This window comes from Metopolophium dirhodum, chromosome 8, assembly GCF_019925205.1.
Source record: "Metopolophium dirhodum isolate CAU chromosome 8, ASM1992520v1, whole genome shotgun sequence".
NCBI classification, from domain to species: domain Eukaryota; kingdom Metazoa; phylum Arthropoda; class Insecta; order Hemiptera; family Aphididae; genus Metopolophium; species Metopolophium dirhodum.
The window spans coordinates 1,327,587-1,347,983 of record NC_083567.1 but is presented as its reverse complement, the minus strand read 5'-3'; the positions used below and the strand labels follow the sequence as shown (position 1 = coordinate 1,347,983).

Genomic DNA, 20,397 nt, shown 5'->3' with positions numbered 1-20,397 from the left:
TACACCCACCGCTGCTGTCGGTATATTATAATGCGGCGCAGTGTGCATATAATTGCATATTTGCATGTATTAATCACGCGCGTGTTATGGTAAAATAAACCGTTTTACCGAATCCTAAACCAATTTATCAGTGTTTCCAAACGGGGCCATTCAAATTTCGAGCGCGATTCCTAATACCTATATGTAATCGCCGCCGCGGTTTTGATGAGCACAATTTGCTGCACAGCGACTCTGTAACGTCAGCTTTGTAGGCAAATATCGTATAATATTATATAGGAAAGACTGGTGAATTATTTTGAAAATATATTTTTTTGTTCCAAGACAAATACTACGCATGCGATATCGGTCATATGTGTTTTGTGTATTAATAGAAATACTGTTTTTTAGGGTCTTATATCATGTAAAAGTTTAAAATACCAGGTTACCGGTTATAGGTACCTACCAGATCATGTACGTGAAAGTGTTAAAGTGTAAAGATGTAAAGTATTGATTTCATTTCTATGTGATATGTGACTGTTATAGTATTTGTGCAACAACCGCGGTATACACGTCGTACATATTTTAATTTGAACGTGCACGTATTATTTAGTTGGCACGTATTTAGTTGAGCGGTTTCTGACGGAAACGGTTATGCAAATTTTATTATTTCTCTTATAAAATTAAAAAATTCTCCGAACACACATTGCGTTGGCCATTTCACGTGAATTGGAAAATCATTGCCTATGGTGCAACAAACAGTTTAAGTTTTTCAGCCGCGAGTAGGTGATATTTAAAACTATTAATAGGTAACTGTATATATTACACTGTGTATACAATTATTAATATCACACACATAGCCATGTCGATTTCTCCGGCAGCATACATATATTAATATAACATTATAATATAATATTATTATTATATTATATGAAACACGACGCCGACGTAAACGCGTTTATAGTTTTTAGCACATATACCTACGATCGTCAAATCGAGCTAAAACATTGAACAGGTTTAAAAAAATTTATACGAGTAGAACGACAAAATATATTCCAGTCGTGGTTTGACGGACATGGCACTATAAAATTAAATATTATAATTTATACTTATACACCTGGTTCGCATGCACTTTACGTGAAAAAAGAAATAGCAATGATATAATAATTCACACGTTATAGAAATGTAATTATTTAATTATGCGTAAGAGACACGAGAGCGATTGTACTTATCTTAATCGAAATATTATTATTGACTTGCTCTGTTTCTCTGCGGCGCGGCGGCAACTCACGATACGGCAAATTCAATATTTCTGGCTGCTGCGGTGGTCGATAGACTCCACCACCACCTGTTTGACCGGTGGCAGATCGATGATAATGATGCCGCCGGTCGCGAATGAATAACAATAATGATAATAATAATGATAATAGTAATAATTAAAATACTAATAAAATAATGCACACGTTGGTTCTTCTGCGCAAATATATAGGTCTCCGGTGGCCATTATAAAATATCACGTTTTTTTCCCATCAGTACGACGCCACCGCAGGTGTTTACAATAATGATATCATACACTATGCACATACATATAAGGTAGGTATATAATGTTATAATGCACGCTCGTATCGTATATGATGTTTATTAACTACTATAATACATCATCATATACACACTTTAATTGCGAACGTTTTTTACGTTCATATATTATTATTACTACTATTATTACTATTACCATTATTATTACACGCATTCCGGTTTAATTAATCGTTTCGTTTACTATACATATATACCTGCCTACTACGTATTATATCTAATAAACATATAAAAATACTAATAGTAAAAATCGTGTGCATACCGGCCGTGAGTTTTAGTGGAAATATTATTTAGATATAGGTACGTACGTCATACACTACTATACACATTTATACATAATAATAATATGTGCTCCGAGTGTACCTACCTATATTATAATATAATAGTGTATATACACGCACACACACCATAGTATATTATAATAATATGAAGCTGTAGGCACACGCGTGAATTATGTGATTTTCGCCGCCGCTGCAACTGTAGGTACCGATATATAATATCGTTGCGTGCCATTATCACGGTCTGAAATATGATTTTAGTTTTGGAATTTTTCACCGTTCTCTTATTATTTTTCATAACATCGAAACGTGCCGACAACCAGCCGTCTGCAGCAGCTGCTATCGCGATCACGAGACGAGTGAAAAAGAACAGCCCCAAATAAAGTATAACTGCAGTTTTCCGCCAGTTAATTAATATAAAACGCGTCCAATCTCTCTCTCCAGACACACACACACACACACACACACACACACACACACACACACACACACACACACACACGAGGGAGCGTGCAAGTACGGCAAGCAGATTTATATCGTAAGACATTTACTCGTATATTGTTTATATTAGTATACAGAGAGGGAGAAAAAACGACGTTATAATAAACTCGACGGTCTTCCCTCGCGCGAAGTATTATTAAACGTAATTACGTAATTAACGATAGTGCGGCGTCGGCCGATATAAATCGCATATAGATATACACATGTATATATATATATAAGACATATTCGTGTATTGCATTATGTTCTACGCACCATAGTAATTGGTCGAACTCGTCGCGATGTTTTTCGCAAATCCGGTAAGTGGCGCAAAAGACCAATCATCGTATATTACAGCCAACTATATCCCATCGTTAATTGGACGACGACGATACCCTTTGCGCTCATATTATTATTAGCCTGAATATTAGGTATGTAAAATAGGAGTAGATCCTAAATTTGAATTTTACTTATAATATTACCGGAGGTGTTTTTATTTCGAGGTTTTTCTTGAAATTTTATCTGAATTAATGTTTCAGTAATACCAATGATGACGATACGAGTGAATTAATTTTGAATAAAAATGAATCATGAAAATATCATGCACTACCACGTGGCTTATTGGGGCGAATCGTTTTATCTGCACCTGATCGAACACGCTTCCGGTACATAATATAGGTACCTTTACTGAGGTACTTCACGCAGGTATTATGGTAGATATTCTGACTGAAAATGCATAATCTTCTAACAATATGATAAACAATAATATATGACCGGAACAAACGTTCGCCCGCACAGAACAATATATTATATTGAACGAACGAAGTACTCTAATCGACGTCTTATAATAATAATATCATAAAGGAAACTGTGCAGTGTGCATACTCTTAACTGTATAGTACGTAAATCTCAATCTATCTATACAACGTATACGGCGATTATCGTTATCTGCAGCTCTTTATTAAATTATAATGTAATAAAGCTTGGCAGACGACTCGCGTACATTATATTATACTTGCAGTTTTGAGCCTGTGGTATCGTGTCATCAGCGTGTGGTTTTGCGCTCGGGAATACGACTATCGTGTGAACTCGGCACACCTCAGTCGAAGAGTGTCATATATTATTATTATTAAAATTATTTATACATAACGCGTTGCAGCAGTGCATACGTATATGTATATGTATCGCGTGCAGTATCGATTTTTGCCGACGAGACAACAATGTATAATTATAGGTATATAATATTTGATAATATATAATACTGCTAACAGTATCATCCGCTACGATATTGTACAGTAGCTCGCGGTCAGAACTATCACGCGTCCCTCTCTCCGACATCGTTTTCGACGCGTTTCGCCTTTGAATTCCTCTTCGTCCGCGATCGCCATCTGCACACGACCGCGGTATCTGCACACTGCAGGTGTAACATTTCGCCCGCGGTGTATATTATACACGTACGATATAATATAATATATATATTGTTATTATTATTATTATTATTATAAGTTATAACGGATCGCTCGAGTAATCCGAGAGACCTTTATATAATATATAAGCATTATTATTGTATATATGTAGGTACACTGCAGCGCGGGGTCTTTCAAACCGTGAGTGCCAAAATCGGCGGGGATTGCGTATATAAGAACTTAAATCGCGTAATCCCGCGGGCACTTTTGTCACACGAAAATAATATAATACGAAATACCCAACGTTCGATGTGAACGCGTTGTACCTATATACTATGATATTTACGACGATGTCATATTCGATCGGAAAATGATAACATCATACTCTATTCCATTTGAGAATTCGATAATTGAGCGTATATATTGCATTTCTATCGGTGTATATTATTATGTAGATCTTTTTCGTTTGTTAATGCGCGTCATTTAATTATGCGTTGCGTGCGGTACCTTCACAATTCTCCTAAAGTCATCGAAAACAGTCATAATATATACCGAGTCGTCGATGCATTTTTCCGTTAACGGCAGAACTCACTGTAAAACCTTTCTTTCTTTCTTTCAAACACGCGAGCTGTATATACGCACAAGCAACGTTAGCAACGTCGCTTTATTGACGCGAGATCTCGTAACACTGAAATGTTTGACGCTCATATTTTGTCGGAAACCCTTTTTTAATTATTATATAAATACATTTTTTATTTAATGAAATATGTAGATATTAATAACACGACCTACATTTTAAAAAAAAAAAACTGTTTCAATCGACGACAATTATACATTATATTGTTATTATACGGATTTCTTCCATCCCGGGCGCTCCGTTTTTCTCCCCTCTCTCTCCCACACACAATCCAAACTCGAGCTTTATCGCATATAGAACGCGCATCGTGAAAGTTTACACTAATTATTATTATTATTATTATTATTACTATTATCGGCGCGTGTGTTTGTGTTCGCACATGTGTCGCGATTATTTGCATTTAGTGTCGAGCGGCGCCCAACGGAAAGCGCGCTCGTCCGACTTACGAGGGTCGGACCCTATGCGTGTGCAGTGTGTTTGCCGAAAAAGGTCGACGACCGTCACGGGCGGCGGCGGTGGTTATGAGCTGCCGCCGACGGCCAATGTATAAACGGATATCTCTCCGTCCATCTGCAGGGTCTATCTCCTCGCATCAACCCCCCCCCCCCCCCCCTCCACCACTCACCCCGCACGCACAAACAGTTTTCTTTCATCCGCGGCGGCCATCATTGCACGTTAAATAATTAGGTATATAATACTTAGGTATGGATATTATATACATTGCACTGCGGTATATACCATAAACGCGCGCTAGATTCCTCGGTCTGTGCGCTGTATAGTGCATAGCATAATATTCATGTGCAGTAGGCGCATAGAGTTATTCGCGTAGACAGCGGATCCAATCAAAACCCGACGGGCGCCCGCATTTATATGCAAGTACGGCGAGTACATAGACACAGTCTTTGCGGCGATTCTGAAGTCCGCTCGTCCGCTGCAAACCATCCCGATTAAAAGCTCAGAATTATTATAAAATCCGTATTATCATTGTAGGTACCGCCGCAGACTTGGGCGCGACATCTGTGTGATTATCGTGCGTCAAAATTATTCTTTTTTTTCACGCGGTCGTGCACTGCGCCTACGCGTGAAACTCGCACTATACACTCGGCAGACGCGTCGTCGATATTTCCCCAACGGGTTAGGTTCTCGACGGTATCCGCTCACGAGTAGAGTTGTACTATTGTAACAAAACGTACTCACAACATATTCATATTATTACGGTGGTATCGTTAATATTATGTTGACACGACGGTCTGCGGTTATGCACTGCAGCAGTAGTCACGTCTACCAGAACATTTTTAAATTTCCGTGGTCTTCTTCAACTATTGTGGGTGAGAATCCCCCCCCCCCACCCACTCAGAGGGGTATTAGGTACTGCGTGGAGGGAGAAGAGTTAGACTGGCAGTGATGGTGAAATGGCTCGTATGAGTTAAGTACATTTTTTTTACAATGACTTATTTTTTTTTTACAAACTATGACGATGAATACCAAAAATATTCGAAATAAAAAAGTTGTATGATGATTTTGAAAATATAAAAACTAAACAGAAGAATAATTTTGAGAGAATTCTCGGCCAACCTCCTCTCATGGTGTCTCTTGGGTACCTAACACTAAGTCTCTGGAATCAAATCAACAACAGCGGAAGAAATTACAAGCGGGGGCATATAAGATAAAAATAAAATCATCACAAAAATCAAATTATTTTTATTAAACCTTAAACTAGTTAAATTGCATTGCAAATCCCAATGTAATAGTAAAATGTATTACCTAACCTATATTAAAATAATATTATAATGATACCAACCGGATTAAACAGTCGACAATTAAAACGATTACTTAAATGACAACATTAATATTAATTGTTACTGATATAAACCGCGATAATGATTTTTGTAAATTACTGTTATTCGAGTTTAAACTTTAAGGTCGAGAATATTATTGGTAACAATAGCAGGCGTAAAGTACAAAAATTTGAAAGCCACTGGTCTGTCTGTACCTATATAGCTTTGCAAACGCCAATCGAACCGCCCGCCGTATAATGATCGTATTATTCTTGTTTATTGATTTATTACTATATAATAATCTGTCGTATTACATAATATATTATATTATTGTGTATATGTATACATGTATTAGTGTATTACATATATTATATTATTTTCATCATGTGCGGTTGTTTCTCGGGGGCAGTCGTCGACGAATATTCGAGCGGTTTTATCCAACCGTCTGCGATGTATTCATATACAGTATGTCCTAAATACCTATAGGTTAGGTTAGGTACAACCCAAAAGCTCGTTTCGACCGCCTCGAGGTATTACACCGCGGCGCATTATAAACTCTGTTCGGACCGCGCGCAGAAGCTCGTAATAAATAAAAATTTTTAAAAACGCACCTACAGGTCGCCACTGTCATTGTACGCGACGGGCAGCGCATGTTCTAAAATGTATAATAATATATAATATTATATTATCGTACAAGATATTATAATGTCCTGCAGGCCGGTCGTTTTACGATGGTTGTGAATTATTGCCTCGCCGCTCGGACCGGACCGCGACGATAATAAACGCGTATCGCAGTTTCACGAGACCCATTTCGGCGGGTTCTCCAGCTGATTCCTAAATCGTATACTCGACCTACCTATTACCGCACGTATCGCGTCGTGTTACTCGCGTAATTGAACGGCACATTGGTCGTGTGGCCTACAGAATGATATAATATTAATATAAGTAGTATGTATACCTAAGTATATGCCTACCTACGAGCGCCGCGCGATCGTCCTCGACTGTCTAGTTTGAACGTTATTTTCATAGTCTATCGCCGTACCCATTAAATTATTACAGATGTATATATTTGACACGGGCACCTGTATAATTTTCATTTTTTTCATCCGGCCTTCAGTCGGTCAAACCCTGTATGTATTATTAGGTAGGTATACGTCATTATAATATGTATATATTTACCAGATTGACGGCTGGGGCATGTTATTATAATATGGGGGGCATACATTCGAAACACTTTGCTTATAATATATTGGAGTGTGATTTATAGATTTGGTTTGGCACAGCCGGCCGCAGCCCGCAGGATAATGTAATGGTTTAATCGAATGGTAGGACTACGTCACATCGCGCACTATAATATACTTACCTACTTTTATTGTTCGTACGAATTTATATTCAATGTTATATATTATTATGTAATCGATATATAATTTTGTGTTATTTTACGTTCGGCGGAACCGTCTTTCTACACATAATAATATACTGATAATAACATTTTTTGGAAATCTGTAGTGCCAACTCCAACTGTCAAAACGCATTGGAAATATTAACGCTTTGTCGCCCGACGACCATGACGCCACATATTATTATAATAATATATCGAATAGGTATGCAAAAATATTTTATTATTTTCATGGTAAGCTAAATTGACATTAACACAATATTGTAAAACGGTAAAAACGTTTATATGATATTTATTGATATATAATACTAAATCCGTACATCGCAGTAAGTCATACAACTACAACCCTAATCACTCTACAAATACTAACGATGTGTGATTTTACATATTTTATAATACAATATTATATTTTAAGCATTATCACATTTCTCATCCATTACGGTTACTCGTAACTTTGGTATAATTTACATAATGACTATTATTAATATATTATAATATGACATTTCAGTATTATCAGTAAAAATTAAACAAATACATTATCAGTTGACATTGTTATAGGTAATATTATTATATTGTTATTGTCTTCGCGTTCGCCGATACGTCATGCAAATATCGTTCGAATTGTTTGCTCCTGAAAAAAAAAATAATAATTGTTTTTTTAATGACAGTTGTTTGATGATCTGTTGAAACATTATTAATATTTAATTACATATACATGTATTTGACCTCAGCGTACTGTTAGAAAAACACAAATTATTTTCCGTCTCGACCGAGAAAACCAGGAAGAAAATAATAATATGCTGATTAGTATAATCACGATTATAATAAACCATTATTGTTTTTGTATAGAAATTACAATTATTATAATGACTAAATAAATTATCGACCTATATCATAACTATATTTGACCTACTGAGCGTTATTTTCGTTTAAATTTAATTAAGTGGTATATTATTTAGTCGCGAGCCTTTTTTCGAAAGCACTTTAATTTTTGTAATTAACATGTCGTATACTCTCAGAATATTAATCCTACGGTTTATCTTTTTTTACAAAAATACACGTACGCTAATATGACACGGCAGTCTTATTTATAAAAAGACCGCGACTGTACGTACGCCTTATATAGTCGCTAGACGCTAGTACGGTCCCACTTATACCATTTACTGACATTTCCGTCTCTCAGTCGTGCAATATACAGGAATTGAACCAGCCGAAATCTAAAGAGTAAGACTTACACCGATATAGCCATCATTATTAGGTATTATAATAATATATTTTCGATATTTTAGTTTTAAGGCCACGCGGCGCGCCGTGGGAATTAATATATTTCTACGTTAATTTTATTGATTTTTTTAATGTCACTCGCGTTATTTTGCTTTGAAATTATTAAAATATCGAGGAAAAAAACTGGCGTACGATCGCGCATTAAGGTCCCCTTTTCGTAGTCGACGATGGGCGATTTTCAGTTGAAGCCTTTAAGACCCGCTCTGATGGAAATATACGCGTAGCGAGGTTTTTTCTATACTAAAAATGTAAAACGTCAGTGTGGCGTCCTCTTATAAACGCGCACACTATAATGGTATTATGTATACAGAGTGTGCACTGGCGCATGCGCGCTTTAGTGGATAATATAGTGTTGTTCAAAGCCCGTAAACAAACTGCAAAGTCTCGCGGATTTCAGCCGACCCGATTACGAGTACACGAGTCTGTATAGTACTGTAATGTGGGTACGTACAACGCACACGTACCCACACACACATAATATATATTATATAGGTACATTCGATTCATTAGAAGTTTCGTCTGGAGGGTAGCTACATTGTGCGAAAAACTTTTTTTGCTGTCAAATCCCGTCTTGGCCGAATCACAACCGGGTTAATTAAAATAGCCATCGCTTGGATTAAAACCGAGCCGCGTTTTGGCCGCCGGCCGACATAACCCTTTTGCGGTTTTCCCCGAGAGAATCGTCTGCCCCCGCCCCCGCCTGCAGCAGCAGCAGCAGCAACACTGCATTCAATAAGAAACCCCCCCGATCTATCTTCACAATGGAACACCGCGCGCTATTCGGAGGGTGTGGTAATCGTTATAGGGTATCCGATACGTACACGCCACGCCATGCATTATATTATGATGTGATGTATATACGGTAATCACGTATAGCGAATTTGTTTGCGGGGAGACTGCCGCGGGAGCCGGGAGAAGTATGTCGAGCCGTATAAAAAAAAGGGGTTAAATCGAAGGTGAAATCCGTATTAGTGCCGCGGCGGAATATTATGCGAATATATAAAAACCGCTTATACGAGCGGGAAAAAAAAATAATAATTTAAAAGGCTGATTACCTCGACGCGGACAAAAGAATTTCACGTTATTGTAATAATAATTCCGGTCCACACCGATGGAGCCGTCGGGCGCGCGGAAAAGTATTCATCGCATGCGGCTCCGCAGACGGGAGAAAGAGATTGATATTGCGAGTGAGAGGGTGAGCAAGAGTGAAAGAGAAAGAGAGAGGGAGCGCGTTAAGCCAAAAATCACAATGATCGGCACACAATTCGCAGTTAAATATCTGAATATTTTATCGGCTCTTATATTGTATTCGTAAAAAATATTATAGAGTCGTCCGCCATAGAAATCGTTTCGCAAAAAGGTGATATTACGGCGTTTCACAGCGTTCGATTTTGAGACGGGTAATTAATTCATTATGATAATCGATTCTAACGAGAAAATGTCGAGTGTAAAATACAATAATATTATAAACGACGATGGTGTGCGTATTCGCGGGCTCCACATAAAAGTTTAAAACGGTTTTCATATTACGGCTTCGTAGGTAGATCGGTCGGTGGTACTTACCCGGCCCGTGTAGCCTACACGACGGGCACACGGCCATAAAATAAAATATTGTAATCTTTATTTTTAATGCCCGGTATTTCGTGGACAATCGTAAAAGAGACCTTTCCAAATAATATATTACACTCACGCGAACGGGTTTTTACTATACATAAGTATAATATAAGTAGGTAGGATACGCGTTGTTATTATTATCGTTAGACAATAATTATACGCGTTTATTGCCCGGGTGCGTCGTATATAACATTTGAAAATAAAACGGACAATTCCGCTAGAAATTATGTCATTTATTTCGTATAGTGGTAGCTACCGACCGTGTATCACGAGTATAAATTATTATAGTGGTTTAAACGGACGGAACACAAAATTACGTCAAATTGTCGTCGAACAAAGAGACGGTTTGACATTTGTGTGGGTCATTATACACGAAGATAAATGAATATATTTTAGAAAAATTCCCCTCGCCACCTAAAACCGTATTGCACAATAGACCGCGTGTATATACGGGATGCTCCCCGAAGATTTACTAATTCTAATAATTAAGGACCGAATGGGCTGCTTTTGAATTCTATACAGGGTGATTTACTACTAAGGTTGCCGATGTTTTTAATGGTAGCACAATAGTACGCAAAGTATAATAATATGTACGCATCCTTTGTGCGACGACCATTTTGGATTTAGTAACTTTAACGAATCGCCGTGCGTCGAATAATTATTATTGCCGTATATCTCGCAGCTTATATGATATTATACATCGGACGGGGGTCGCCTATATAACCATAATACAAGTCGGTTTTTATTACAATTTCACATCCGCTCGGGTTCATATTATTATAGAGTATACATAATATATACAGCTATTATTACAATATTGTTGTTGCGACTCCGCAGCAGCGTGCAATGTTTGTATACAGATTACCGATAAAGTGATGTATATGCGCTGAATAATATTTCCTATACCGCAATATATATACCAATATAATAATATGTAGGTACGCGCGTGTACCGATGATAATAATAATAATAATAACAACCTCGCTATACGAATTCAAATTATCGACTAAAAATTATCATAATTCATAACATATAGGTAGGTAGTGTAGGTACCTATGTAGTAGTTAATTTATTTCACAGATAACATTTCCGAACACGACTGTCGCGTTGTACGTAAGGCTGAAAATTTTTTTAAAAATATAAGGTTCATACCGGGTTTCGAAACTGTACGCTCCGTGTGAAGGATTAAACGTCGCCGAGCATAAATATCGTATACTGCACTGCAGCGTCGTATATTGCTTCCTCCGTAGGTGGCCGTGAGGAAATGAATCGAAAGTTTGGTGTTACACGCACCAGGCTGCATTCACATACATGAAACAAACAAAAAGTATAAAAATAAAAACACAATGAAACGAATTACATACATTTCTATATATATATACCTAGATATGTCCTATATATTATATTTTATACACACATAATATATATTATGTGCATATAATATATTCAACAATTACGCGTTATACAAGTTTTGATGTTTATTTAGTGCGTACAACGGAGCGTAAATGTATAATTTATTCAATTTTAAACTTTGAATTGTAGGCTGGTAATTTGGAAGTTTGTTTTAAGAGCGCGGGTGTGTCTTTATATTATAGTTGTATATGACTTGCCTATATACTAGTACTATATAGCCGTTTGTTTATTGTAATAATGATTTTCGAAACTTTTGTTAATGATAATTTTACAACATGTTATATGATAATGATATAAATAAATTGCACATATTATGAATTATACGAATTATTGCATATAGGTACTGAATTTTATATTGTAATGCGCATTACAAGGAACACGCCTCGCTCTCAGATAATAATATAATAATATTTCGCTGTCGGCGCGTGTTTGCATCACATTTAAATCGCGACGGCGGCGGGAATGTCGGTTTTGACGCTAATTAATGAGTCGGTTGACTCGAATGATTTACGTACGTTAATACTTTAGCATCGGATCGGAAAACACGAGCTTAGAATCATAAATGAGATGTGTCATCGTATAACACCCTCCTGCAAGTCGCAGGATTTCAGGCGAAGGGGCTGAAATATTATCAAGATAATATATTATAATATGCGCGATGTTTCGCGGTCAACACGCGACGAATATCGGAATGCTGATAATAATAACGAAGATTAAATAAGTCAAATAGGTAAGTTTTATTTAATCTGTGAAAATAATCATAATTCATAATAATTATAATATTTTAGGTATGGTATAATACATTTAAAACCAAAAAAAATTCAAAAAGTCCCATTCAACACGACGCAAACGGTTGTTGTATTTTGAACCAGCCTATCATATTGTACTTCAAATACACATCACGATTTACTAAATATATATATATATATATATTCACATGAATAGTTTTTTATACTGATGTACACAATGACCCGATTTAAATATTCGCGAGCACTGTGCAGCAGGAATGTGTTTCGGTCTCGGCGTGTTCTGATAAAACTTTTTTCTATAATCAATATTTTTGAAAATAGCTGTAGGTATTGAAAAAACATTAACATCTATATAAATATATAAAAGACAAAAAAATGTTGTACCCGAGTATACCTGTGTCCTATATGCTTCCTAAACCGTTCATCCGATTGCGATGAAATGTGGTACAGAGATATATTAGACCTTGAAGAGGAAGAAGATAGGGTACATTTAGTCGCAAATAAAGGTAAATAAGAGTTCCAACCCGAAAAAGTTCACCAAACAGGGATTTTTAGATTATTAATATTATTATTATTATTATTATTTTTTTTGTTTGCTTATAAATGGTTGCTATTGCAGGTTTTTTATAATAATAATAATTACTATCATTAAGTCGACTTTAATTAGTCGAAATAAATGCCGTTCTCTTGCCTAATCTAACCAAACCTAACTTAACCATATAAGTAAAAAAAACTCAACAAGTCGAAAAAATTTCATTTCCCTTGAATTTCGACTTATCGAGATTCCAGTGTATGTAATATGTACCTACCATGTGTATTGCACCTTCGAGATAATAATATCCATCGTTATAAAATGAATGTCCTAGTCCCCAGAACCCCCACCTTAAAATTACGTGTTGATACCAGCCTTATCAATCGTTTCGTTTGTACCTCAAGCACCATCGTTTGTATAGTTCAATGGTTTTCAAATTATCACAGGTTCACTTATGGAGGACACAAAACCGTACAATTATTGTATTATTTTGTTTATTGTATATACAGACGTCGATTTGAATTAAAATAATCGAACGCCTCTCGCGAAATATTCAGTCCTTGTCGGGGCTGATCAATATCGAAGGTTGATATAATCAATATTGGTGGATCGATAATATTGGTGAATGCGCATCTGCCGAAGCGAAATCGTATTTGTTTTACGATATTATATAGATCCAAACTGTCTGGGATAATATATATTTATATTATATCGTGTGTAAATGAGTAATGCGGACGACTCCGCAGCAGACGTCTCAAACGTGTATACACGAAATACGTTTTTACGACTCGACCGAAACCACTATACGCAATTGGAGTTATTTTTATTGTCAGCACACCACCGGATATCGGGCGTGTGTATGTTAATGGCGCAAAGTGCATTTCATATTATTACGCGTCTACATAATATAAATACAATATATATATATATTATTATAATAAATATACGTGTTTGTATATTATATGTATAGGTACACGGACGCCGCGCCACAGCAGAAAAAAACCGACGATTTATTAGTTATTTTACTCATTATTTCCCGGCGTTCCGTTTTGGTCGCGGCGTCATATTATAATATTATTATTATTATTATTATTTTCAAAAAAAAAAAATTTTTGCCGATCGTGACCGTTTACCAGACATGTATTAAATCGTCCGTGCCGGCGGCGGCGGGCACGTGTATAATATTATAATACACTTTATAGATATTATATATTATATTATGGAAAAATATCCGAGTCGACGAAACGTCGCGATATCGTAACGCGACTTCGGCATAAAACATACATAATAATAATATTACACACTTTGTATAATATTATATTATACACGCGCAGCTCGTGCAGGGTTTGAACAATAACAATAATTATATTATATTGTACGCGCGTTTATTATTTATAATAATATTATATGATGAATGCGGAGAATAGTGCTGCGTAAAGCGTAGTAGCCATATAGTTCGCAGGCCATCGTTGGATTGCGATTTCTTCGCTGCGTACACATATTTCGTGTTCTGCGTCGGCCCGGCGCGCACCACAATGGAACAATACAATATTGCTATGATGGTATATCTAAAGACAAAATAATAACAACGAGCATGCGACCACGGTACATCAGCTGGTATGGGCGGGTCGTGGGCATATCATGTATAGGTACGCCGAACGCGAAGGGTATGTACCTTCCTATAATAATATCCCATTATTAGGAATCGCGGTAAAAAAGTCCGTGGTAAAAAAGTCCTAGGAAAAAAAGTCCAAGTAAAAAAGTCCGTGGTGAAAAAGTCCGAGGTCTAAAAAGTCCGAGGTGAAAAAGTCCGTATCATAAAAAGTCCGAGGTGAAAAAGTCCGGTACATATAATATTAGGTAAAAGAAAAATACACCATGTGATGCACAATCAAACTTCTATTTAGTATTAATATAATTGTAACTAAATTAAATACTATTGCACTTTTATAATTTATATAATTGCAATTTATATTAATACCAACTGGAAGTTTTTTTTACCTAATTATATGATTCGGACTTTTTCACCTCGGACTTTTTCACCGCGGACTTTTTAGACCTCGGACTTTTTAACCAAGGACTTTTTTACTCAGACTTTTTTCCTAGGACTTTTTTATCACAGACTTTTTGGTAGTTTACCCATTATTAGGTATAGTCAAACGATATAAAATATATAACGTAATGTATCACACGTGTCTGCGCAGTTTATTTACGCACAAACGGTTGAGAGACGATCCACCTAGGTGATGGGGTGGTGCAGGGTGCAGCAGCAGCAGTGGTGTGTGGGTGTCTGCGTGCGAGTGTCGTCGTCGTCGGAGGGTTGCTGCTGCAGCCTGCAGGGCATAATAATAATATATACTTGCGCGGCGGCGGCGGCGGCGTTAAAAGCTCCGCGAAAAGAGGAATCTGTTATTAATTATTTACGTGTCGCGTACCGAACGCGTCCGTATCCGCGACCCTGTGCACAAATAATATCGTGTCGTCGTTGCGCCTCAGAGGGGACGACACTGCTATACAGTATAATATAATATATACGACATTACACTGCACCAGTCAGCATCGTATCGTCGCCGTCTGTAGTCGGAGGGCGGTGCAGGAGACGATAATAATATAATAGTCAAAAGGACGATGCGGCGGGGCGGCCGTGTCCTGCGGCGACAAAGGAATCCATCGTCGATATGGGCGCACAACTATATACTACACGAAGACGAGCCGAAAATACTTAGATCGTGACAATCTATGTGACAACGACTATAATATAGTGTTCTACCTCTCCGCAGCGGTATAATGGGACGGGGGTGGAATGTATAAAAAAATTATATATATAGAACACGATAATATAATATCCGTCGTAAATGCGCGAGAGATGACGATATAGAGAATATTATAAAATATGAGGCTACGAGCCTACGAATATGATATAGAACGATGCACAGTCATTACAAAATATGTCCGCACTGCAATTATTTATAAATAATAAAAAAGTTTTAGTGCGGCATGGTGAAGACCTAATTAGGTCTTAAGGCTTAAATAATATAATTTATTAGTTTGCGAATGAGCTGCAATATATTGCAGCGACGATCCATTATTTTTTTTTTATCGTGTCAAAAAGTCATATGAGAACTATTGACTTTCCAAAATATAAAGTATGATAATAAAATATATATTATATTACACCTTTAGGTATTATATATTATAGTATCCGTACAACAATACACAGAATCCTGAAACATTGTTTAACGGTTTGCTGAATTCTTGAAAAAACCTTAGCCGAAAAAGTTTATTGAAGTTTCAATTCGTGTGGGTGCAGGTAGGTAAAATGATAATGAAAAAATAAAACACATTTTCGCTTACTTTCCGTCGAGCTTTTCAAGTGTTTTTTCTTTATTTTTTTTTTATGTGCAGCTTAAATATATGCATTGCGATTTATTGCGTCGGCGCAGCGTACATAAAAATGTATAATACGCTCAGAGTTTAAACGAACAAAACGAATGGAACTAATAAATGTTTGAAAAAAAAAACTTATTTTCAATATAATTGAATTCCATCATCGTCGTCCGTTAAGAATTTAAGATCCTCTACGGGCGAGGCAGCGTTACGGCAAATGGCGGCCCGTATTATATATAGTTTTTACTTTTCTCTCTAATAATTCCATTTTTCACGATTGCGTTGAAAACATCCGATTGGTTTTGAGATCAAAACGATTACGCGAGTGTACTTATTATAAAAATATTCCTCGGGATAATAACGTTTATCAACCGCATAACAGCGTGGCATGCCGCAGACAAGTCAATTAAAACAAAACGTGTTTGTTTCTAACAACCCGCGGAAACAATGTTATCATAATTAAATATTATTATTGTACATGTGATACGTATGGACAAAATACACAAGTACATTGATTATATTGAAAGGAGGACAACACACTTATGATTTTTTATTCGAAAGCGGTATTGCTTTTGAAACAATTATATATATGTGCTATAAATTATAATACATTAATACCTACTTGTTAAGTCACGAGCAATAAAAATGAATGACAAATATCGATGAAATGACGAGTGTTCTTGAACTTTAACAAAACAATAGGTATTTTTTGTTGATAAACTAAGTTGGTGCCTAGTAAAAATATTCGTTATGATAAGTGGTTATGAATAAAAAAAATTTTAAATATAACAGATAAGAAGTGGACTGAAAAACACTATAATGCGATATTTCAAGCATGTTCAAAAAAAAAAAATTAAATATACGTGAATGACTCGATGAATGTGAGTGATAGCCGATGAATATATAACAATACAATTATGTATTACATAACAGAAAAACAACATTAATGCATATAATATAAGAAAACCGTAAATGTGTACATAAAAAATTCAAAATATCGAGAGTAGAAAACGATATTACAAAAAAATTTGAAATTAAACTTTTTTTCTAGGTAACATTTTTGCTTATATACTATTCTATATTTCCTATAATTTTCTAAAAAAAAATATCATCAAATATAAATATATATCATATAGGTTCCGCCTACAAAATTACTATAGCTACGACTGTATAATTAATTGTTAATATACATAGTATATTATTATGAAATAATATTTATAATTATAGCCTATACAGGTATGTAATTATACACAAATTTAGCTTCTGCTGCTATACAAATAATATACGATATGTCCATATTATGTCCTGACGTGATATACTGATATTATACGAGCATAAGTCTCAGGTTGTATATGCATCCTGCATAATATTATGTGTTCGAATCGATCGTTGCCTCACCAAACGTTTTATTAAGAATTTGATGTTAGTAACTATATAATATGTATATATACGACCAATAATATAATCGGACCAATACCTGACCAAATCCAAATCCAGGTTATAGTTATGGAATCGGATACCTTATGGCTTATATACATTGCACTCATTACTCATTATACATAATATGCTTACACTGTAGGTATATATTTTATCATAAATTATGAGGGGGGGGGAGTTGCCGAATCGGTTCCCGTTTGGAATTGGATATTTTTAAAAAAGTGAACTATGCGAATTGCTTCCTGTGTATAAATTTGAAATGCAACTATAAAATGGTCGAGTTGTTTCCCGCATATAATATATGTTATAGGTAGTCAAGTACGCATATTTTCATTACCATTTCAACTGCAGCTGGCTTATAGGACTGGCAATTCTATTATATTATAGAAATGAGGTAAGTATGCAGACATCATGGTAAAAAATGTGCGCTTTATAGTGAGCTAGTCTGGGGAACCTTTTCGGTATCGATCGTTGCGCAGTCCACATTGACATCAATCGAAACGATGGCAATCAACTGAAAGATCATGCAAAACTTTAAACCAGCTAGGTACCTATGTATATAATATTATATTAGGTGCATTTCCCTGGCACCCCCACCTCAGAATTTTAGATTCAAACCAAGGGCTTTCGTTTGTGCTACGTTTGTGCCGGATTGTGCTCGAATTTCATCGTTTGTGCTGCAACCCTTCTAAAGTTATAAGGGATAATGATTGGGGGTGCCAGCGAAACGACTGCACCCCCACCTCAGAATTTCGGATTCAAACCAAGGGCTTTCGTTTGTGCTACGTTTGTGCTGGATTGTGCTCGAATTTAATCGTTTGTGCTGCAACCCTTCTAAAGTTATAAGGGATAATGATTGGGGGTGCCAGCGAAACGACTGCACCCCCACCTCAGAGTTTTCAAATATAAATTATGCCATTCGTTTGTGCTACGTTTGTGCTGGTTTGTGCTCGAGTTTTATCGTTTGTGCTGCAAACCCTAATGAGCTAGAATGGATCTTTAGTGGGGGTGCCAGCGAAACGGCTGCACCCCCACCTCCAAATTTTTGAATTTAAATTATGCCATTCGTTTGTGCTACGTTTGTGCTGGATTGTGCTCGAGTTTCATCGTTTGTGCTACAACCCCTAATGAACTACAGGGGATCATTAGTAGGAGGGGGTGGTATGGAGCCATAATGCAACCCCAATTAAAAATATTGGTTCTCCAAATATGAGCCAATCTTTAGTAGTTTGCTACTGATATCCTGTACCATACAGTACTCTACTACTTCCGGAGTTATCCTTATAAATTTAATTAGGGGGTTGTAAAGACGAGCCGACACCCCCCCATATAATCGTAATAATTATTGTGAAAATTAAAATTCTCAAATGTACGTTTTTATCTTGCAAAACTATTAGAAATAACTAAATGGCGTACATAGATCATTTTTACTTTTACCGAAAAAATACGTATCCCTAACTGTTGAATCAAAGACCAAAACGAAAAAATTTTAAAAAAGTTAACCAAGGAAATACGTAATACGCGTGATTAAATCACTCAAAAATCAAAATAGACTTTAAAATTTAATAAAACACTTAGGTAAAGATATTTAACTATTTTTTTAAATTATGTAGTAAATAGTAATAAAATATATTGGCTTCAATAAATTTAATATTAAAATTAATTGATATTATAGCTACCTTAGTTACCTTATTAAACCTGTGTAGATACCTATAATACTAGGTAGTATAGGTACCTATAATTCACAAAGCACCTACTTATGTACATGTACATTGTACACATTATATAAAACTTCACTGTTAATATTTATTATTATATAGTAAGCACTAAGCAGTATAACAGTATAGTATAATAATTGTAAGGTACAATAAATTATATTATACAATAAACAATATTATTTACTTATACTTTACGTTACACCTAACGTTTTATATAAATAGTTGCAAAACATCAATGGACAATTTGTGCAGGTTATAATATAAACTTTTATTTTATAATACTTACCTATGGTATTATACCGTAAAGTTTTTTCCTTGCCCAAGCCTAAAGTGATAACATTTTTAATTTTCATTAACAAACGTAGATTTTTTAAGACATAGCCACATATAGGTATACAGGTCTGAAGCTATCTATGTGTTTTATTTTATCCTGATACGTGAGTTATAACTTACAAGACTTGTAATACAAGTTACAACTCACAATTCATTGTTTTTTAATATTATTGGATTTTTAATCATCATCAATTTATTCGCCTCTGAACTTAATACTGTCTGTTGAATAATCTGGTTGGATTACCTACCTACTTAATAGTATAATATTGAGTGTACCTAATATTGATTAGTGATTAAGTACATATTGACAATACATTCAGTGGAATCCAACTATTGTACCTACTGTATTTATTAATAATTTATTCTTCAACATAATTTGTTTA

At 35.7% G+C, this 20,397-nt stretch overlaps 1 protein-coding gene across 3 annotated transcripts in view; it reads right to left on the bottom strand.

Annotated features, from left to right (window-relative positions):
- Positions 1-7,749: 7,749 nt before the first annotated feature.
- Positions 7,750-20,397, bottom strand: part of LOC132950145 (centrosomal and chromosomal factor-like) — a 120,702-nt gene continuing 108,054 nt past the window's right edge. For all 3 annotated transcript variants that reach the window (XM_061021385.1, XM_061021388.1, XM_061021386.1), the window contains 2 exons: positions 11,598-11,742; positions 7,750-8,178 (listed from right to left, as the gene is read on the bottom strand). The gene's annotated coding sequence lies outside the window, so the exon portion shown is untranslated. The remainder of the gene's footprint in view (positions 8,179-11,597; positions 11,743-20,397) is intronic.